General features: G+C 40.4%; 2 pseudogenes; both read left to right on the top strand.

Annotated features, from left to right (window-relative positions):
• The first annotated feature begins 20,434 nt into the window (after positions 1–20,434).
• Positions 20,435–21,195, top strand: LOC136379502 (AP-2 complex subunit beta pseudogene; annotated as a pseudogene).
• A 377-nt stretch (positions 21,196–21,572) lies between these two features.
• On the top strand, positions 21,573–22,421 carry LOC136379503 (AP-2 complex subunit beta pseudogene; annotated as a pseudogene).
• The last annotated feature ends 1,546 nt before the right edge of the window (positions 22,422–23,967 follow it).

Raw genomic sequence — 23,967 nt, forward strand, 5'->3', positions numbered from 1 at the left:
CTAAACCACAATTTACATCTAAACCTTCCTGACAATATTTGCCTATGAGGTTCCAGAGAGTCAAGAGGTCCTTCTGAATCACTGTCGGTCACTCAGCAGTTGGTTATATTTAGATTTTCACCAGTGCCTGTGGTCTTGACTTCTTTTAAGATTGACAGTACATTTCAAGCCATATCAAATTATGTTAAGGTTTCCTCTTTTGCATTTCTTATTTGGTTAAACTCAAAGTTTTGTGTTTTTTATTATTAAATTACATAGGAAAATACATAATTTAGGTCAAATAACTTTTCCTAAAAGTTAACTAGAAACTTTTTTTTTTTTTTTTTTTTTTTTCATTTTTCTGAAGCTGGAAATGGGGAGAGACAATCAGACAGACTCCCGCATGCGCCGGACCGGGATCCACCCGGCACGCCCACCAGGGGCGACGCTCTGCCCACCAGGGGGCGATGCTCTGCCCATCCTGGGCGTCGCCATGTTGCGACCAGAGCCACTCTAGCGCCTGAGGCAGAGGCCACAGAGCCATCCCCAGCGCCCGGGCCATCTTTGCTCCAATGGAGCCTTGGCTGCGGGAGGGGAAGAGAGAGACAGAGAGGAAAGCGCGGCGGAGGGGTGGAGAAGCAAATGGGCGCTTCTCCTGTGTGCCCTGGCCGGGAATCGAACCCGGGTCCTCCGCACGCTAGGCCGACGCTCTACCGCTGAGCCAACCGGCCAGGGCTAACTAGAAACTTTTGATAGGTCAATATTCCGTAACTAAATAATGGCCCTATGTGAAAACAAATTAACCACATTAACTTCTCCTGCTTTGAAAAGCCTGTGATCTGTTCCAAGAGATTTGGCAAATTAAATACCCTTTTAATTCTATTGCCTGGTGTATATGACAAGCAATCTTCTATGAACAGGATTTATTTTCACTTCAGCACTGTATCATAAAGACAACTTTTTGCAGACATTCTGAGCAAGAATTCAATAATTAATTATCCAAACTGAAGGTTAAATTCAACCACTTGTTATCAATCCAAAAAAAGCTCAACTAAGAGACAATAGAATGAAGAGATATTATGATGCATTGCTTAGTTCACACATGTTCAAGAAGTGATAACAGTCACCGCTCTACAACTCTCCCCTGTACCGGGAAGCTTTAACATGTTTGATTGTAACAGTTTTCCTGTCTTAAAAATGGTAAAACAGGCCCTGGCTGGTTGGCTCAGTGGTAGAGCGTCGGCCTGGCGTGGGGGGGACCCGGGTTCGATTCCCGGCCAGGGCACACAGGAGAAGCGCCCATTTGCTTCTCTACCCCCACCCCCTCCTTCCTCTCTGTCTCTCTCTTCCCCTCCCGCAGCCAAGGCTCCATTGGAGCAAAGATGGCCCGGGCGCTGGGGATGGCTCCTTGGCCTCTGCCCCAGGCGCTAGAGTGGCTCTGGTCGTGGTAGAGCGACGCCCCGGAGGGGCAGAGCATCTCCCCCTGGTGGGCAGAGCGTCGCCCCTGGTGGGCGTGCCGGGTGGATCCCGGTCGGGCGCATGCGGGAATCTGTCTGACTGTCTCTCCCCATTTCCAGCTTCAGAAAAAAAAAAATGGTAAAACGTAAAGGAAAAAAAAAAACATCTCAAGCAAATTGAGGTATGGAACAAGGTCCAGTGAGGACCCCCTGAACACCACAGGAAAACTTCTTTCTCCTTTAGAGCAGGAGATATGGGTTATGCACAAGGCTGAGCAAGATGATTTTGGATGAGAACTGAGAGTGGGAAAAGAGGAAAACAAAAAAGAAAGAAGTCTTTTGCTTTGGTAGTAGAAATAATTTTATTGAAAGAAAGAATCCGGAAGGCAAATGAACTACCATAAAAGAGGGGCATTTAAATATGCAAATAGTCTGAGATTTCTTTATTTTCTAAAATATTCCTAATCTTCCCTTTGAACTACCATCCTGCTAAGTAGTGATAGCAGTTTATACTTAATTATATATTTTGATTTTTCTGATTTATACTATGTTCATTTTAAACATTTAATCTACCAGAATTTCATTTCCCTATCCAACTGCTTTAAAACTCTCCTTTGGATGATTCTGTTTTACGTACTTCAGATTTCTGTTCTTCCCTATTCTCATCCCTGAAGTCATATCTAGAATAAAGAATATGGGGAGGTATGTGGCTAATGTAACCTCCAGGTAGCAAGGGCAGAAATGTCCTCTGATCTGTGCTCTACTGCCTTTGTCTCCACAGCAAGATCATTTGTCCACCACTTAACCATGTACCTTTCTGCTATTTGTGGCTGATGCTGGGACATTGATGTAACTCAGAGACTAGAGTGCACTGTGGTAAGAATTCCATATCTCTCTCTGATTTACTGACACCACGCACACACACACACACACACACACACACACACACACACATGTCTGACTCTGTCCACCCAGCAGTCGTTGTCTCAAGCTATTTCACCCCCTCTTCATAGTGACACAGTTCCTACAAACTGGCAAGCTCTCCAGCCAGCCTCTTGGGGAACTATTCTGGGTTCTCCTTTAAAGGGATGAGAAAATATCTACATCTCAGCCACAATTTAGAAATCAAGAGTGATTTGGGAAAATTTATTACATCCTGGAATTCCTTCAGCCTCTCGCCCCCCCCCCCCACTTATTCTGAGTTCTTGGGTGTCACTCACAGCTAGATGTGGGACGGTCTGTGAGGCACCGCCTTCCTGAGTTCCACATGTGAAGAAAGGCCCCTCAGTAGTTGATGTTTCGTCAACTTCTTTAACACACAAACATCTGCTGTCCAAGCCAGAGCTTGCATCTCCATCCTCCCTCCCTCCCTGCTTTTCACAATCTTTTGGGCCCAGTAAAGTCTTTTCACATCCTCTGTATCATATATTTGTAGTAATTAGGAGAGCACCAGTTACTGTAACCAATATATTTTGTAATATTTATGACTCAACAAAAAGTTTCTATCTCATTCTTGTTGTCACAGTTCCATGTGTGGAGTCCTGTCAGCTGCTTTTCTGTGTGACACAGTTTCTCTCACCACATAGCTCTGATCTGCTCTTGCTCCTTGAGGGATCCTACATATTAGGTTGCTAGGAAACATATAAGATTGAAGCAGTGACACAAATCATTTCCACTCATGTCCCGTTGGCCAGAACTCAGTAACCCAGCAATATCTGAAAACAGGGAGGCTGAGAACGATAATCTAGATGTCTGGCTCGTAGGAACAGGAAACTCTGGGAGAGCAATTCATAGTAGAGAGGTCATAGGCAAAGAAAAATGTTTTTACAGTATGAGAGATACACTAAATTCTGAGTCCTTTATGCTCAGGCTTTTATATACTGAAGGAATTTTTATAATCCTTTTCTACATAGGCTGATTTTTTTAATATATTGTCCTGCTTAAAGTCTCATTTTGAATTGTAGAAGTTAATGGTAACCCTTTTCCTTTGCAATTCTGATGTAATGCACGTAACCCCACACATTAAGCATCTTTTGAAGCTAATGGATATTTCCAGGTACACGAAATTGCAAAGAATTAGAACACAGTAATACCTTTAAAATAGTCCATTTTGCATAAAATTATTTTAGCACTGAATACTGTTTATGAGACTTCCAAAGATGCCCAAGGAAGCTGCAACATTGAACGTATGCCTGCCCTGGCCGGTTGGCTCAGCGGTAGAGCGTCGGCCTGGCGTGCGGGGGACCCGGGTTCAATTCCCGGCCAGGGCACATAGGAGAAGCGCCCATTTGCTTCTCCACCCCCCCCCTTCCTCTCTGTCTCTCTCTCTTCCCCTCCCGCAGCCAAGGCTCCATTGGAGCAAAGATGGCCCGGGCGCTGGGGATGGCTCCTTGGCCTCTGCCCCAGGCGCTGGAGTGGCTCTGGTCGCGGCAGAGCGACGCCCCGGAGGGGCAGAGCATCGGCCCCTGGTGGGCAGAGCGTCGCCCCTGGTGGGCGTGCCAGGTGGATCCCGGTCGGGCGCATGCGGGAGTCTGTCTGACTGTCTCTCCCCGTTTCCAGCTTCAGAAAAATACAAAAAAACCCAAAAAACATTGAACTTCTGCCTGAAGGAGGCCAGCAATCTGCTCTCAGGATGTAATAAACTGAGGTCCAAACAGAGACTCAAATCCTTAATTCCTAGGTCAGCACAGTGGGAATCAAACCCATCCTCCTTATCTGCCAACTTTGGTCCTCAGCAGGACCACTCTAACCTCTAATCTCAGAGGGATTTTTGTAAGACTTGTTAAGATTGCAGATTTTATCCCAAAGGCTATGTGGAAAGTAGCATAAATAGATTTTCACTTTTGAGAATCCTGGAGAATAGAAGCAGAGAGTCTTGCACGGAGTTGATGACAGTGACCCACACAAGAAAGATAGGAGGGTCAGAATTCTACAAATGTAAAAGGATCTGTATCAAAAGGCTAATTGGATGTGAGGATGAGTAAGAAGACCACAGAGAAAATTCCCAGATTTCTAATCTGAAAGACTTGGAGAATGGTGGTGACATTCTTTAAGACATAGGAAGAGAAAGTTGGGAGTGGGGAAAAGAATGATCTCCATCATAATTGTTCTGAGTTTGAAACTGTCTGTGGTACACCAAAGAGGAGCAGTTTGTTGGGCACCTTTATATGTGGATCTGGAGCTTAGAAAGGAGTCTAAACTAATGGAATAATTGATTTGAGAATCTGGGAAATATTACAGGTAGCTAATGTCATGAGAGTAGATAAACTCACTCTGCCCCCAAAATGTGCAAAATAAAGAAAAACAAGAAGAATGAAAAAGGGCCTAAAGAGCATCAACATTTAAAGAATATGCATAGAAAAAAAGGAAAGGTTGAAAAGAACCATTCAAATAAGAGATAGAGGGATGGGGGAAGGAGAATCAAATACCAATGTCATTTTATCAAAAAGGTAACTATTTTGATTTTTGTTAAAGTAAATAAGTGTATAGGCTCTATATTTTACCTACTGATGAAATGTTGGACACTTTGTGCTAGTTCCATTCAGGCTGCCTTTTTTTTTTTTACCAATATGATCTTATTTTTCAAAGACATAGTCTTCTATGAGGGCTAAAAACTTGGAAAAAGAAGAAAATTTCTTTATACTGTGTAGTTGGACAAAAGGTAGATTTGATTAAAGGCTTGGGCAAAGATGGGCAATAACATTTGTGCTGGACAGTCACTCTGCAAGGGAAATCCTCATTAGGCTCCAATGGGAAAGGCAACTAGCAGAGTCTCTAGATGACAGATACACAGACTCCTCTCTCAGGATGCCTTGAACACTTGACAATACCTCTCACAGAGCCCCTGTTCCAAGACAGCCTTCATTCTTGGCTGGATTCACCAGTTCAGATCCAGCCATCTTCTCCTCTTCGCACCCTCTCTGCTCATTTCCTTAGCATCTTCAATTCAGTTTGAAAGAGGGTGTTTTTCCTTTAGGGAATCTTAGGGCGGAGGTCTTGCTTTCACTTGTGATGGTTCCTCAAGATATATTTTTAAAGATTTTATTTATTGATTTTAGAGACAGTAGTGAAAGAGAGAGAGAGGGAGAGAGAGAGAGAGAGAGAGAGAGAGAGAGAGGGAAGGGGAGGAGAGGAAAGCATCAACTCATAGCAGTTACTTCTCGTAAGAATCATGACTAGGCAAACCCAGGGTTTCAAACCAGTGACCTCAGCATTCCAGGTCAATGCTTTAACCACTGTTCCACCACAGGTCAGACCCATAAGATTTTTCAGACAGAAATAAAAGGAAAATACTTTTGGTTTTCTCTTCCTCACCTTGTCATATTCTTCCAATAAGACAATGAGCTCAAAGAACCTAGCTGCTTAAACTGGGGGTGGAATGGTAGTATGTCAAAGAAGAATAAAGAGAAGGAAAATGTTCTTATCAATGGGAAAACATTATTTACTATATAAAACATTAGGCTGACACCAAAAAAAAAAAGAAAAAATAGCTGGTGCTAATGTCTGAATGCTGTTGTCCCCCCAAAACTCATATGCTGGAATTCTAATGTAAACAGTGTTAGAATGTGGTTGTGTTAGAAGTGGGAGGGTGTTGGGGACCAAAAAATAAACAGGGTATTTTGCAGTCTGGATTTTGGGAACAGAGGTGTTGGGCCCAACCCCCCACCTCACCTGCCTAATTAAGTTGACAAAGGGCTGTGCTTCAGTACTTGCCCTGCCATCCCATGTTCCTTGGAAGGACGGGAAGCTAGTTACTTCTTTGTTTAAAGTTAAGGTGGTGGGGTTTTTCTGCACTTGGTGGTTTCCTTGTTTTGCCTTGGAAACGTGATTGAACTGCTAATGGCCCAACCTGCCCAGAAAATAAAGATGAATGTCTTTCTAGGGGTGGCCATGTTCTTGTGGCTCGGCCAGGACAGTAGTGACTGTTGGCAAGGAGCTGTGGCATCCTCCAGAACCCATCCTGTATATATCTTTAAGTCTCTGTCTATTTTTCATTCAATTTCGTACCATTTCTCAATCAAGACCCTGGAATAGACTCATCACGCGGGTCGCAGCAGTGGGGGAGGCATTAGCAAGTGCTTAGGTCATTCAGGTAGAGCTCTCATGAATGGGATTAGTGTTCTAATAAAAGAGATCCCACCGAGTTCACTAGCCCTATCCACCATGTAAGCATACAATAAGAAGTTTGTGATCCAAATGAAGGTCCACACCTGACTATGTTGGTCCCTTGATCTCAGACATTCAGGCTTCAGAACTGTGAGCAGTAAATATCTGCCCCTTATAAGCTGCCCAGTCTTGTATTTTGTTATAGCAGCCTAAACAGATTAAGACAGCTAGATAGTGTTAAAAAGATACTTTTAGACATAGTACACTAAGACCTCTATTTGTCTAAAAAAGATGAAACAGCAACAGCCAACAAACAGAAGTTTTAATGAAGCAGTCGAGAGAAACAGGCATGGACAATGAGTATTCCATTTCTGAAGAAACAATCGAGAAACAGACAGGAGCAATGAGTACTACGTTCTTACTGAGGTCCATTTTTCTAAAGCCTATATCCTTCTTCCACCCCAAGAATAAATTTGCTACTTTGAGTTAGAAATCAACTCTTTCCAAACTCCACACCACTTAGAATGCAGGAGATTTGTAAGATAATCAAGATTCAAGTCATAGGTGGAAATGTCTTATCAGCTATTATTGACCATTTTCACATCATTAGTTCCAATAAATGTGGCTACTGGTTGGTTCATTGCACCTTTTTCCCAACCAAGTTACAGGTAGAACCATTAGCAAAGCACACAGTTTTAAAAAGTAAAAGTAGTACCTAATTACCAGTACCTCTAACTCTGACCTCCTTCCTCACCATACTCCAAAGTGGTAGGCTTCTTATGAAAAAAGATTGGAAAGCAATCCAATTTCTTACACATCACTATCTACACATCTTTAAAATCTTGCCTTCCTATTTTAATCCTAGGTTTTTGACCAATATTCCTTTCTCTTATAGCATTCCTTTATATTTCAAGAAAAGGATTAGAAATAATAATTTTTATCACAGTTAAAATATTCAAAATTACAGAAATGGAGAGGAGAATATAATATTTCTACTAAAATTCCCTTAATTAAAAGCAACTGTGGTATAATGGTGCAAAGATCATTCACTCTGGGGCCAGGTTGCCTGGGTTAAAATTCCAATGTCTCTAGATGTGTGACTTTGTCATATCTTCTTAGTGCCTCAGTTTCCTTATTTGAAAATTTCAGAAATAATCCCTGCTTCATACTATTGTTAAAATACTGAAGGTTTTGGCCCTGGCCGGTTGGCTCAGCGGTAGAGCGTCGGCCTGGCGTGTGGGGGACCCGGGTTCGATTCCCGGCCAGGGCACATAGGAGAGGCGCCCATTTGCTTCTCCACCCCCCACCCCCTCCTTCCTCTCTGTCTCTCTCTTCCCCTCCCGCAGCCAAGGCTCCATTGGAGCAAAGATGGCCCGGGCGCTGGGGATGGCTCCTTGGCCTCTGCCCCAGGTGCTAGAGTGGCTCTATGGCTCCTTGGCCTCTGCCCCAGGTGCTAGAGTGGCTCTGGTCGCGGCAAAGCGACGCCCCAGAGGGGCAGAGCATCGCCCCCTGGTGGGCAGAGCGTTGCCCCTGGTGGGCGTGCCGGGTGGATCCCGGTCGGGCGCATGCGGGAGTCTGTCTGACTGTCTCTCCCGGTTTCCAGCTTCAGAAAAATACAAAAAAAAAAAAAAATACTGAAGGTTTTAGGGCATGGCTTGCCACATTTAAGCACTCAGTAAATGTTATTCATTAACTATTGTTTTATACTCTTCAATTACAAGCACATTTTCAGCTTACTTTAATTTTTTATCTTTCCATTTTTTTAATACTCATTACTATGCCCAAGATAATAATTAGTCATTGAGAATGATGGTAATACAAAGGATTTTAAAAATGAAATCACAGAGATCAAAAGAGAGAATTCATATTTTTGGTCCAGAGTGTCTTGGACACCTTGAAAAAATATTATGGGAAAATACGACCCTGACATTGACAAGTTACCAGAGAAAAAAATTAAATGTTTGTGAAGAAAAATACCAGCTCTTAATAACCAATTTGAGTTTCATTGTAATCAGTTCAAATATCATTGTGTAATATAATTTGTCCCAAAACATTCATTTCACTAAGACATAAATTGTCATAATAGAAGTTATATTATATTAATGTATTTTCCTACTAAGATAAGAAATTTAACCAATTAATCCAACTAATTGAGTAAAAAATTCATTACAGTAACAAGAGAAAGAATTATTATTAGTTGGGCATCATCAAAATCTTTTTCTTTATTTTTTTTAGTTTTTTGACAGTGTCAGTTGAGAACAAAAATGGACTAAACAATTGAGTCCAAGGTTAAAGATTATGGATGGGGTGCCACATTAACAGAACTTTTTATTATAAATGAAAAATAATATAAGATCTTAAACACAAAGGAATAATCACTCTGACACTTAGACCCAAAAAGCTAAAGAGAAATATTGTTAATGTTAACCTAACATGGTGACCTTATTATGCTTTTGTCAGTGTAATCCGTGGCCATTAGCTGAGATATAGATGTTTGTACGTGAACAAATTGTTCTCTCAGTGAAAGAAATGCCTTTAGAAATGTTTCAAATAATCTATTGTAAAAGCTTTCTGATGAGGCTCTGGGATAGTGGTGAGAATGTGGAGCTAGGGAAAATATTATTTTTAAAGACTGTAAAATGACTTTCTGCTACTGAACATGGTATAAAATAACTTGATTTGAACTTGAAATTTCCAGAAAAACTACTAGTTGAAACTGTACTAACTTCTCTCTTGAAGAATTTTATATTTAAATGAAAAGATCAAAAAAGCTATTGGGTGTGGTCAAGGTACTACGATCAGCAGTAATATAGCTGTATATGTATGCATGTATATGTACGTATATGTGTATGTGTGTGCTTGTGCATGCATATGCATGTACATATGTTGTGCGGTGTGTGTGTGTATAAATGTGTGTGTGTCTGGGCGGGTGCCTATGTGTGCATGGACAGGTGTGAGGAGCTGTCCAGATCCACCCTTCAGGACCCAGGCAGACCTTTTGTCAGCTCCAAGGGAGATTGGTTGCAGACTGCCCACTGTTCAGGTTTGTTAGCAACTGACCTCAGGGAAAAGGAGAAGACTCAGCCCAGTTTACACTTCCTCTTGTGGGCGGTCCTCTCCCAAGGACTAATCATGTGGGTGCAAAAAGACTAGGCTTCTTTGCTTTAATTCAGGAAAACTCGGAAGGACCAGCCCGGCTCCAGGGCTTCTTTGATACTAGCTGAGGCTTTGTTGCATCTACATCACTTCCCTCACTCCCTCAGAACAGTTGTTCTGAAGAGCACGCCCCAGTAAACTTTCTGAACACAAATCTTCATCTCAGATTTTGTTTCCCAGGAAACCCAAACTAAGGCATTAAGCATGTATTATTTAGCGTCGCTTTTAGCAAAGGGTTGGCTTACTGATGTATAAATGTTGAAAGGAGATGAAGGTGGGATGAATTACTGAATTTAGCCAGATGATTTGTTGATACAGAACTGGCAAGAAACTAAGATGGTGGTTTATAATTTTGCTTGCCTTGCATAATTTAGTTCAGTGAAGGTTCCCAGATAATTGTTTAAATCACCTTAAAAGGCTGGGGGGGGGGATTTCAGTCCAGTTGTGCCTAACATTCCTCCAACCACCTCCTTATTACCACCACTACCTTTCATACAACTGTTGGTGTTGTGAGATTCTTTGAGATTAGAAGGATTTAAATCAAGATCAGGCAGATAACATTGCAAGGAAGGAGTGGAAAGATGACAAAACTGTATCATTTCAATACAGTGGTGGACAATATGTGGTACTTTAGAAAAGCAGTGGGTGGGAAGTCAGCAAGATATAATAAAGGCATGTCAAGCATTGAGTCTCGGTTGAGAGAAGGCACAACTTAGAGATCAAAGCAGGTTGGTGACATCAAAGAGACGTAGGAGCAACACAGTCAAGGACCTGAGGTTCAGATCTAAGGTTCCAATACAGTTCATGTGGGAAGCGCCTGGGCTCATGTTTTGTGAGATGTGGGAGAATAAGTCTCTAAAAAACAGCCACATTGACTCTACTTCATATTCCTCAATATTTTCATTTCCCATGACTCCCACGACATATTTTCAGCATAGTAACAGTCACCTTTTTGAAAAAATGTTAACACTTTATAGTTTTTGAGAATATTCTTATGGAAGAAACATGCTTTCATTGCTGGCTGATCTCAGAGCACTGGGTAAGGCTGAACCCACAGGTGGAGTTCAGAAAATCCCAGCTACTAAAAGTGAAGCATGTGAGGAAATTAATGCAAGAAAATTATGGTAATAGAATAGGGACAAGACCTAGGATACACAAACAATGTTCCAGTATTAGGAAGAAAGTGGCTATATGGAGAAAAGGGAGGAAATCATTAGTGGAGAAGAACATTGAAAAACATTCTTGGAAAAAACTGTAGGTACAGAGGAAATGGTCATGTACACATTCCATTCAAATTATTTCTCAAAAATAAGTAGGCCTACAAGCATACAGAGAAGGCATATTCTTCTCTCACACTGTGAACCCCTGAAGGCTTTCCCTAACAGGTTATAGTCTCCACACTTATTCACCAGCCTAAGGAAAATTAATCTTATTAGGTTTTGCCCAGGAGTTTTGATAAAACCAAAAATTTTATTGAACCTAAATATATCTAAAGAGATTCACTTAGTAGATGATGAGGTAACTCATGTTCTATACCATATAAAACTTGATCATACATGATCTCACTTAAGAATGTCATGTACTATTACCATTATTTTATAGATGTAAAAATCAAAACTGTTTTATTCTAAGAGATGTTTTGCCAGGAGGTATCAGAGTCCGGACAGAAACTGAGGTTTCTGGACCCCTAAACGAACTCTCACCATATCATTCTATAGAACCTCTCTACACCCATACCACAGTGTCAGATACCCTTTGAATACTCAATAAATGTTCATTAAAGGAACATTCTGTGATTAGCATTGTCTACTTGAGACATGATATTTTCTGCCACCTAGTGGTTTTCTAAACTTTAGTATGTGAAGCCACCTTTTGGAGGGTTCAGGGTCCAATGGTAAAATAGAGTTTAGAATAGATATTTTTTCCTAGGTATAGAGTCTAACAAGTTTATTCTCCAATAGTTATGTATAAGCTTTCACTATCTGGTAGCCTATAGAGGGGAGGGTGTGTGTGTGTGTGTGTGTGTGTGTGTGTGTGTGTGTGTGTTGGCACAAAAGATTTTCCATATTGATTACATCCAAAAGGTTGCAACTGATGTTTATTAAAGGGTATTTGATGATTCAAAACATGCCTATATTTCTTATACGTATTCATAGGGGTTTCTTCCCCTTCCTTTGACTCTTCTCACTTATATTTAGGGATATAGCTACGTAATCAACAGTTTTCTAGTCTTAGTTAATATAAGAGTAATTTATATAGCTATTAGTAACCAATAATTCACTAACACTAATACAAATGGTAAGAGAGAGTTTAAGGAAACAAAGTATAACTAGAGGTACATCTACAAGTCCAGTTGTGTCTTAAATGTGATTAGTCTTTATCATTACAACTTATATATGTATATAGAGAGAAATTTGAAATACAAAACACTTGGTTCTTGTGGTTTTACAGCTTTCTTTCGCATACACTCACAGAGCTCTTTGTTTAATATTTATGTGACCTTTGAGTCATCCCACTTTTTTTTTTCCTAGACTATTGAGTGGTTCTGACTGTCCTAAATTCTTTCTCTGGTATGTTACAAGTACAGCCCACAAACTACTACCCAAAAGATCCAGCTTGGTGTTTTACAAAACCTACAACTGGAGACTAATAAGTGACTTCAGTTATGCGAAGTATCTGAAATTCTGAAGTAGTTCAGCTCTGTATACAGACTCACTAGACCATTTGTCTTCATTAAAAAGCAGAGGTACACTGAGAGCCGTTTTCCTGGATCTCCTTACCTGGGATAGTGCATCCTGTTTGACAATCATGAAACGCTAGCTTTGGAAGAGATTCTAAAATACGGTTTAGGACACAATTATATCAGATTAATTGTTGCTCTTCGTTTCTTTTGATGAATGTTTGTACATCCAAACAAAACACTTAATAAATCAAGGATTGAAATGTTTATTATAAGGGGATGGTCTTAATTGCATGTTGGGCTGAGTTCCTATTTACCCAGGAGTTAAGATTTTCTTTCCATTTATTAATTATTGAGCATATGAAGTTGTACAACTCAAAGTGATTTTTATACATCATTGTATTTTCATATGATTTCTGTCTTGATGTACATACATTTGTTTTTAATCATCAGTTTTTTTTCTTATGACTTGCTCTTTTCCAGCTTTCACATGCCATTAGTTTATCTTGTTATTTTCACAGATCCTTTGATTTAATATTTTTAATTCTGAAGTCTTGGATATTTATAAAGAAATTTTTATTAAGTAAAATATAGTGATCCATGTTTAAAATTGTTCTTTTATAAGTTATATTTCTCTAATTATTTACTTTATCTGAGAGCTTGCTCATGAGTTACTGCCTTTCTACTTTAATTTCTGCTCATTATTGTTTCATAATCTAATTTCCATTTATTTTCTATATAGCTCTCTGTTTCTTCTATTGACTTTTTCCTATAACTTCTCTAATTAATAAATAATCTCTAAAATTTAGTATAGAATAAAACTAAGTGGAAGCAAGATCAGGACCATAAATACTCTGCTCTGAAAAGTTAACCACATAACCTTCTTTACTAGAATAATTATAGTGTAAGGTAATAGTCTGTCAACACAAAGAATAAAAATAGTTTATAAGTCCAACTCATAATTTTCCTAGGACTTATAAGGTCTTAGAATATAAAAATAAGTCTCTTAATATCTTTCTGAAAACTAAAATTGGTGTATAATTTAATCACTCATTTAAACTAATCTGAAGCTCAAAAATAATGAGACAGAAATAGATGGCTTTTATAGTGTCACAAAGATAGAATTATTTTACAGCTTTACTTAGTCACAACTGCAATGAATTTCTCTATGTTATCTTAAACTTCCAACACACTATTATGTTACATATATGAATGAGTTACCATCTTAAATTGATTCTCCTACAAAGAGAGCCTCAAAAATTTGTAGGAAATCCTTGAAGGATCAAAACATTTTATAAAGATAAAACAATTGACTAGAGATTTGATCCCTCAAGCAATACAGAAGTGGTAGAATTAACCACAGGAGGATTATTTTTTTCTGACTAAAATATTTCAAGAGACGTTCAGATTGAAGAAATTATGGTATTAGAATTACTGCATTTATTTTAAAATAAGAGATGTGACTGAGATACTTACAAGAAATATTCTTTCTAAATAGTTCTGTAAAATGAACTGAGAGATATTGCTGGGCAAATGAACTTCTTAAGAGTTTACATGAATCCAAAAGGCAAATAAATATCGCCAACTGTTCTGGAAATACGGTTCTAAAAATATTTTCCATGATTTCTATTTTTTATCTATGTCAGAGCCCAGCAAACAGAAAAAGATATGACTGAAGCTAAATTAAGCCTTTGATTAAGAACCCATGAGTATCTGAACACAAGAAGCTCTTGAAGTGAAGGATTTTCTCACCAACCCATCTCTTCATTTGCATCCTCTGGATCTCATTGCATTTAGCCTGGCTAATTGGAAATTCCCCAGATGAATATACACATGGACCCCAACCTACACCCTACCCTATGGGAAATGACCCTCTTCCAAACCTCCAAGGTCTAATCCTTGATAGTCAGAGTAGATGGACCTAAATTTTACTTTCGAAAGTTATTTTGACAGAACCATAGATTTGTAAACTGTTAAGGCTATCCATAGGTAATTTGTCACCAAACCAGGTTTTTTATGAGTGAATAAAGGGGCTGGATGTAATTCCTGTATTAGCTAACTATTACTGCTGAAAAAATTACTACAAACTTAGTGACTTAAACTACACAAATACACTATCTTACAGTTCCAGAGGTCTGAAGTCCAAAATCAGTTTCATTGGGCTAAATTCAGGGTAGTGTTGTGGCTGGCTCTTTGCCGACATGCCAAGGGCAGAATCTGTTACCTTGCCTTTTTTATTTTCTAGAGGCTGCCTGCATTCCTTGGCACATGGCCCCTTCTCTACCGCTTCAGCCTCTAGCTGCATGATCACCTCTACTGCTAACTCTGACACTCCTGCCTTCTTACCATTACATTGGGCTGACCCAGATCATCTCAAATCTCCCCAGGAAGCTCTGGCCAATTGGCTCAGCGGTAGAGCGTCGGCCTGGCGTGTGGGGGACCCGGGTTCGATTCCTGGCCAGGGCGCATAGGAGAAGTGCCCATTTGCTTCTCTACCCCCCCTCCTTCCTCTCTGTCTCTCTCTTCCCCTCCTGCAGCCAAGGCTCCATTGGAGCAAAGATGGCCCGGGCGCTGGGGATGGCTCCTTGGCCTCTGCCCCAGGCGCTAGAGTGGCTCTGGATGCGGCAGAGCGACACCCTGGAGGGGCAGAGCATCGCCCCCTGGTGGGCAGAGCGTCGCCCCCTGGTGGGCGTGCCGGGTGGATCCCGGTCGGGCGCATGCGAGAGTCTGTCTGACTGTCTCTCCCCATTTCCAGCTTCAGAAATAAAAAAAAAAAAAAAGAAAAAAAAATCTCCCCAGGATAGGATCTTTAACTGAATCACATCTTTCAAGTCTCTTTTACCATGTAAGGTAAAAAGAGTCAGATTCTGGGGATTAGGACATAGACATCTCTGAGGTACATTATACAGCCTACCATAGTGACCATAGATCAAAAGGTACAAATCAGGACTATCCCAACAATACTGGGGCACTGGGGCACCCTTCCTAAAGAGAGCTCCCGCCATTGCCACGTTCTGGTATGCTCTCCTTTTGCCCACCCACAATCCCATCTCTGCTGTTTGAAGTAAGCCCTATTGTTCAAGGCCCATTCTGAATGCCAGCTCTGCCATGAAAACTAACCAGCGTGGTGTAATCTCTCCCTTTTCAGGGTGGATTTATGCCACTCCTACAGCACGTGTCACCACCTACCCAATTTAATATAAATACAGTTGTGAGTGTGTTTTTTCTCTCCTACTAGAAGTAAGCTCTTAATGACTGAGATAGAGCAAAAGATAACTGCAAGCATTCAAAACGTGCAATAGAAACATGTTTTCGCCCATATCCAGGCAGAGGTCTGTTAGTGCAGCCCTTCCAAGCCAAATTCCCATCAGGTTACCTAGGCAACCAACCAAGTGTCTGAGTCACTTGACACACAGGACCACCGAGGAGTGCTTGCAACATGCTGAAGAGAAAGATGTTTTACCAGAAACTTCTTCCAGACAAGGTTGAAGTTCCCATTGTGGTGGAACTGAGTCTACTAGCCAATATGATTCTCAGCTAGAGGATGCTGCCCCCCCATATCTGCTTATCCTGGTTATTCGTTCAAGAAACAAAGAACACAGTTGATAGTGTGTTCAATTATAAACTAAGTGCTTTCAGATATTCACCAACAACCAAAACTCAGAGCTAGTTTTTGTGGAGTTTTAGTTTTTTTTAATGGCAGGAGATGATAACATTGAGATCTATTTTATCGAGTGTAAAGGTGCAAGTTCCTACAATTCCACTTACTTACTTCTTTACAAACTATACGTGGCCCTGGCTGGTGACTCAGTGGTAGAGCGTTGGCATGGTGTACGGACACCCTGTGTTCGATCCCCAGTCAGGGCACACGCTTCTCCGTCACTTCCCTCCCTCTTCTCCTCCCACAGCCAGTAGCTTGATTGGTTCAAGCATGGCTCCAGGCACTGAGGATAGCTCTATTGGAGTGTGACAGCCTCAGGTGCTAAAATTAGCTGGCACTCAAGCATCAGACCTAGATGGGGTTGCCAGGTAGATCCTGGTTGAGGCCCATGCTGCAGTCTGTCTCACTATCACCCCTCCTCTCACCTAAAAGAAAAATAAAGAAACTATGTGTAATAGTAGATAGAGGTAGTAAGTGGAATCCAGAAGTTATGATACTTTGTGGACCCCAATCTAGAGAATGTATATACTGAAACAACCAATAATAGCCCTTGGTATATTTGCTTCACCAGATGCCCCTACAGACTTCCAATACTTTTTGCCAGATTTTAGTGTATCAGAAATTGAGAGGATAATAAACATTGCAGAATGACTTATTAGGAAAAGACTCTGGAAGTCATTCAGCCTACTTTTTTCTTTCCATTATTAGTCGTTCCTAAGCTCATTCACAACCCAGAGAAACAAAGGCCAAAAATAGCCACTAACCAAGCCTATTGTAAAGCAGCTGGCTTTGGTGCAAGAAGACAAGCAGACAGTTGGAATCCCAAGTGCAGAGGGTAAACAGTGGCTATATTGAAACAGCCATCGTGCTAATCATCAATTTGTTAGCAAATGCGCTGCACTTTGTATTTGCAAAGCATTGTATCATCATTAATTAATTAACGAGCAATGATTACTACTGCAGTGCCGTATAAAATTGTGAGCAAGATTTGAAAAAAAATTGTTTCATATAGCGTGCACTTAAAAAGTGAGAGATTTTTGGCCCTGGCTGGTTGGCTCAGTGGTAGAGCGTCAGCCTGGCGTGCGGAAGTCCCGGGTTCGCTTCCCGGCCAGGGCACACAGGAGAAGCGCCCATCTGCTTCTCCACCCCTCCCCCTCTCCTTCCTCTCTGTCTCTCTTCCCCTCCCGAAGCCGAGGCTCCATTGGAGCAAAGATGGCCCGGGTGCTGGGGATGGCTCCTTGGCCTCTGCCCCAGGCGCTGGAGTGGTTCTGGTCGCGACAGAGCGATGCCCCAGAGGGGCAGAGCATCGCCCCCTGGTGGGCAGAGCGTCGCCCCCTGGTGGGCGTGCCAGGTGGATCCCGGTCGGGCGCATGCGGGGGTCTGTCTGACTGTCTCTCCCCATTTCTGGCTTCAGAAAAATGCAAAAAAAAAAAAAAAAAGTGAGAGATTTTTTTTTTGTTGTTCTGGTTGTTTTTTAGTTTGTTTCCCATTAAACAGGTTGTGCCATGTCCTCTGTCACATTTCTGTCTTAGCATATGCTGTTCCTCCTACCAGGAGCGATCTTCCCAGATAACTTCTATCCATCTATTAGATACCAGCTTAAACATCACTTTCTCCTGCAGATCATTTCCCAGCCCTGCTAAGCTGCTTGAGACTCCCAGAGACCCCTTCATAAAGGCTTTCACCCTCTCTGCAATTGCCCATTTTGCTGTCTGAAACCCATCCTGAACCGCTGGTTCTGTGAGGCTTAAGCCCTGTTATGTCTTGTGACTAGGTGACTAGCACAGTTCCTACCACAGTGTTTGGCACATGGTAATCATCTAATAACTGTTTCTTAAATGAATAAAATAATCTCTCAGGAGACAGAGCTAAAAAGAGGCTATTTTGAATGCATGAGTTCCCACCCTATAAAGATTAATCTGCTCAGCATTCTAGATGTTTTATTTCATTTAATGCTCATTATGTTTCTTTGAGGTAAGTACCAGGTAGGAAAGTAAAGTGACAGAGAGTAAGTGACTAGTCCATGATCACACTGCGGGTTGGTGGTGAAACAGTGGCTGAATTACAGGTTTCCTGATTTCAAACCTCTGTATCTTCAAAAGTAGTGAACAAGATAATAGTCGGCCCCTGAAGTCTAAGAGCTGGTCTGACACTCACAGCTCGGCCTCAGTGTTATCACAAAGCGGCTAGCCCAGGCTTTCCCACTGTTAAACATTAACAACCTCACAGAACATCGTCAGACAAGGCCTCTTTGAGGCCATGATAGAGTAAGACAAAACAAGGCCACTTCATAATTTGTCTAAGCACAGTCACAGCAAAATACCGTCACAGCAAAAAAACTCACAGAATACCAAACAGCCCCCTCTACTGGATAAAATGAGTTTCTGCTGCTTCTTTGCCAATTACAGCTGTATCCTCTTCCTCATTACGGATAAGGTTTATTAAGATACCCAATCACAGAATTACCCTCACTTCCTGACAGCATCCAACTAGAGTGAATCTCTGCTTCCTTTTAGAATCTCTTCAAAATCTCCCATGAAAGCCCAGATTCTATAACAAGCCTTGTTAACATCCTCTTACTAAAATGTGCCCCTGTGTTCTCCCCTTGCTGTGATGAGTAGTAAACCACAGGTTTCTTCCTGCTGGTCTCTGGCTGGAGGACATTGGCAGGGAATTATACAAGGCCATCCCTAGGGCTGGAAAAAGAAAATGCTAGAACTTTTATTTCTAAATCTGTGTTTAAAAGAATAAGAAAAATAATCCTAATCAATACTTAACAGTTTATAAACCTAGCTGTCATCCTTCTAGGCTCCCCTCTGTGAGATGGACACATGACAAATAAGGTCTGCAAAATAACGAGAGGGTCACAACAGGTCGAAGACTATATGATTCCACTTACACAAGACAAACAGAGTAGTCAAATCATGGAAACAGAAAGTAAAATGGTGATTACCCGGAACTGGGAGGAGGAAATGATGGATATAAGCAGTGATTTTCGACCTTTTTTGAGCCGCGGCACATTTTTTACATTTACAAAATCCTGGGGCACACCACCTACCAAAATGACACAAAATGACACTCTAGCACAGTACATATTTTACATACAGTTAATAATATAGTTTCTAAATGTATTTATACTCACACCTGACCATGTCTCACGGCAGATGAAAGAGTTCTAGAGATCTCTTATAAAATAATGTAAATATGGTCAACACCACTGAACTGCACACTTAAAAATGATTAAGACAGTAAATTCTGTGGGTTTTTTTTTTTAACCAATATTAAGAAAAGAAAAGAAAAAAACCTAGAGAGAATACAAGTTTATCCAAACAAGACTTGACATGGCAACCATAGTCTTTCTCCGGGATACTGCATCATACTGCTCCGACTTGTGTTCAGTTAAGTGAATTTATGAACTATATTAGCATAAGTAGAATATGTAAAATATTTTGTGGGCCTGACCTGTGGTGGTGCAGTGGATAAAGCGTCGACCTGAAAATGCTGAGGTCGCCGGTTCGAAATCCTGGGCTTGCCTGGTCAAGGCACATGTGGGAGTTGGTGCTTCCAGCTCCTCCCCTCTTCTCTCTCTCTGTCTCTCTGCTCTCTAAAAATGAATAAATAAAATAAAATAAAAGATTGTATTAAAAATATTTTGTAATGATATAAGGAGTATTTAAGGAAATTTTTGTCCAAAACATAAAAATGGTTCTCAATCTTGAAGGCATGTGAGCATAACTGGGATGTTTTGAAAACATCATAGCTGTCCAACAAAAACTTGAAAACAAAGTTTTCTATCCTATTTTAAAAGAGTTTTAGTAAATTTGGGGCTTAGTGTTAAAAATATAAAACCTTCATATTGATTTGTAAGAAGAATTGGTTGTCATGAAGAAAGACAATTTATTATGCAAATTTCAACTAAAACGTTAAGAACAGAATTGAAAAATTGGTGTCACAATTAAAATGTTTTAGCTATTTATACATTATTTTAACGTTAATCTCCATAGCTTTGTGAGATTTTTTTTCCTTAGGAAGGTATAATTAAAACAAAATACAGAATCAGAACTTTGATTTGCTCTGTAAGAAAATCCTGAAATTTTTTTTCAAAAACAATAAAGCATATTTAATGGTAATCCTCTTATTAAATGTACCAATATACCATCAAAAGGAAAATGAAATACATTATATTTAAGTATCAATATATTTCTTAAGTTTATTTTTGAATGTTCTTGGTAACATAATATATGAATTTATTTTATGTAATTTATAAATATACATGGAACTGCACTGTTGTTCAAAATATTGGTATTAGGAAGTATATATATAGGCAAAAAAAGGTCAAAGGAGTCATGATGTGCAGGAAACCATTACAACACCACTTAGGCTGTGCTCTCGGCCATGACTGCCTCTGAGTACTTCACAACCAATAAAAAAGAAGAAAACATTGAATGAAAGGCTAAACTCAGCAATGAAAAGAAAGAAAAGAGAAGGAGGCTATGAAGAAAGTGATTACTGGTATGACTGTTGGGAAGAATGTTAGCTTTCTTTCCCAGATGTAGCCATGTCTCTTACTCAATGAACTAAGAAGAGTCCGCCAGACATGGCCATCACGGCTGTCAATAACTTTTGTGAAAAACTGTGAACTCTGATTCGGGACTTGGCAGTCAGAAGTATGGGATGCAACTGGGTGGACAAGATTACAGAATATCAATGAACAACTAAAGTGTCACAACAAAGAATTGATGCTTCTCATCTCTCTCCCTTCCTGTCTGACTGTCCCTATCTATCCCTCTCTCTGTCACAAAAAAAAAAAAAAAAGATTACAGAATATCTCTATGAGCTCCTCTGCAAATGCATGGAATATGAGGAAAGCAGCAATAGTCTGCATGCTAAAACCCCATGATATCAATGCCCAAATCGTGGAAGAGCAGGGATTTCTGGATTCTCTACCAGATCTCCTAGCAGACTCAAATCCACTGGTGATGGCTAATGCTGTAGCAGTGTTATTGGGAATCACCGAGTCTCACTCAAATAGCACTTTACTGGATCTGAACCCAGAAAACACTAATAAGCTGTTGGCATCCCTGAATGACTGCACTGAATAGAGCCAGATTTTCACCCTGGACTGCCTATCCAATTACAAACCTAGAGATGACTAGGAAACAGGGAGGCAGACAGACTCTCGCATGTGCCCGACTGGGATCTACCCAGCATGCCCACCAGGGGGCAATGCTCTGCCCATCTGGGGCATTGCTGTGTTATAACTGGAGCCATTCTAGTGCCTGAGGCGGAGGCCATGGAGACATCCTCAGCGCCCAGGCCAACTTTGCTCCAATGGAGACTTGGTTGCAGGAGAGGAAAAGAGAGATAGAGAGAAAAGAGGGGGGAGGGGTGGAGAAGCAGATGGGAACTTCTCTTATGTGCCTTGGCTGGGAATCGAAACCGGGACTTCCACACTTCAGGTTGATGCTCTACCACTGAGCCCACTGGCCAGGGCTGATGGATCTTTTAAACCTTGACCTTGGTCACCCAGTCAATGTCATACTCCGTGCAGGTGGGAGCAATGGATCTCTTGGGAGGGGACTAGATAGCCTGGTGGGTAAATCCTTCATCCCAAAACCAGTGCCTGCAACCTTTCCTCTTTCACCCATGGCTGCTGCGGTCAGCAGCGGTCTGTATGATCTATTTGAACTCGGCAGGGATAGGTATGCCATCGGGCAGCTATGTGGTTCCTAAGGCTGTCTGGCTGCCTGCACTAAAGACTTGGAGATTTCAGGAACATATACTCTTCACCAAGAGCACATCTAAATGGAATAAAACTTCACCAACAAAGCTCTGCAGCACATGACAGACTTTGCAAAGAGTAGTTTTGGTGTCATCCCCAGTACTCCTCTGGTCGTCCATATACCACTGATGCCAAACCAGAGCATTGATATCTCCTTGTCTCTCAACACCCTGGGCCCAGTCATGAAGATGGGACCTCTGAATAGCCTGCCAGTGGCTGTGAAAAACAATATTAAAGTCTTCTACTTCAGCCACCTCACATAATTTGGAGTGTGTACTTGTTGTCAAAGATGGCAAAATAGAGAGCCAGGTCTTCCTTGCAACATGGAAGAATAGGCCCAATGAAAATGGACTTCAGTTTCAGATTAAGGAATGTCATTTAAATGCTGGTGTTGTTTCCAGCAAGTTACAAAACAACGTTTATACTTGTTTGCCAAGAAAAATGCTCTACCAATCACCAAAGCTCACTAAGGGCATTTGGATCTTGGCTGACCTATATACCCAGCCAGGAAATCCCAATTATACTCTATGGGTGAAGTGTAGAGCTCCTGAAGTCTCTTCATACATCTATCAGATCTATGGCAGCATTTTGAAAAACTAATAGACTGGTCTGGTGTCCTCCGGCTACCCTGTGATCAGTGCAAGCTAAGAACTCCTAACTGGAAGAAATTTTATTGCCATGGAGAATCTGAACCCAAATACACTGAAGACACCCACCAAGGTTGTGACTAGTATAACCTGGGCTAACATTACGGCACAACCTGTGGGATAGTTTTAGCTTCTTTTGAACATTTGTAACCATTGTTTTAATCGCTTCCCACCTCTTGCTACCAACTGCTGCTATCTGTCTTTGCTTGTGAGCTTCTCCATACTGGGCCAATGACTAGCATTTTTTAGTGTAGTTTGATATTTTGTAATTGAGAACTCTTTTCAAAAACAGAAAAAGACAAAAAATATTAGAGCAAGAACACAGTATTGCAGTACACTTCTTCCTTCCCAAAAGTTTAGTGTTCTTAAACCATTATAGTATTTTCACAGCATTAGCTATTTATTCCCAGCAAACGAGGTTAAATATTATTTATATTGTTTAAGGCTCTATGTGTGTTGGAAACAGGATTATATGTTATAGAATTTATTTATAATTATATACTGTTATATAATAAAATTCAATGCTGGTGCTTGAGAAAAAATATGGGTTGGGTATCAATAAAGCCAATTAGTTTAAAACAGCATTCCTATTAAGATAACAGAAAAATAACAGCAAAAGATTTGAAATTTAAAAGCCTAAGAATATTTCATGTAACCACTAATATTTGAAATGTATTTTGTTATTTTAATTATAGGTAAAAGTAAAAATATATATTTCTTTTTCTTATTCCTGGAATTCCCAAACTGCTCCTGGTCAACTCTACTGTACAAACTATTATTAAATTACAGTATTTTTCTTTGTCCTTATGACATACAGGTGGAACAAAAGTAGGTTTACAGTTGTTCATATAGAAAATAATACAATAATAAATAATTAACAGCACAAGAATAAACTGTGTTTCACATACAACTGTATGCCTACTTTTGCCCCCAGCCTGTATATATATATTTTAAAGACAAGGTATAAAAGATAAGATATAGTATATATCTGTGTGTGTGTGTGTGTATGTGTGTGTGACTGTGTTTTTATTGTGAATTCTTCTTTTAGATGAATAGAATCTTGGAAAAAACCAAAAAAAACAAAATGGCAACTCATTAAAGAAAATCAATCTACACTGCATCTCATAGGGAAGGAACTATAGCAGGTGTGTATTTGAAAGTCTCATGATACCTGAAAAGCCAGTTGTAGCTATTTGAAATACACATCACTATTTCACTCATCCCCAAGTACACTAACTAAATTTCAATTTTGCAACTAGTCCAAACACTGGTTCCCTATTAGCCTTATAATACCACTAGCATCAGTTAGACATGTCTTATCATTGACACTGGGGAAACTCAACTGAATGTGTCTTGTCCACTGTATCTGCAAAATCATGCAAGTGGAAATTAAAGACATTAAATTTTCCATCTCTATGTGGAAAGCCTTTGTTTAAAAAACACATTTGAGTGTACTTTATTAAGGTTAGGTTCAAAGGAGAAAAGACATGGTACTTTTT

Source organism: Saccopteryx leptura, chromosome 8 (assembly GCF_036850995.1).
Source record: "Saccopteryx leptura isolate mSacLep1 chromosome 8, mSacLep1_pri_phased_curated, whole genome shotgun sequence".
Lineage (NCBI taxonomy): Eukaryota > Metazoa > Chordata > Mammalia > Chiroptera > Emballonuridae > Saccopteryx > Saccopteryx leptura.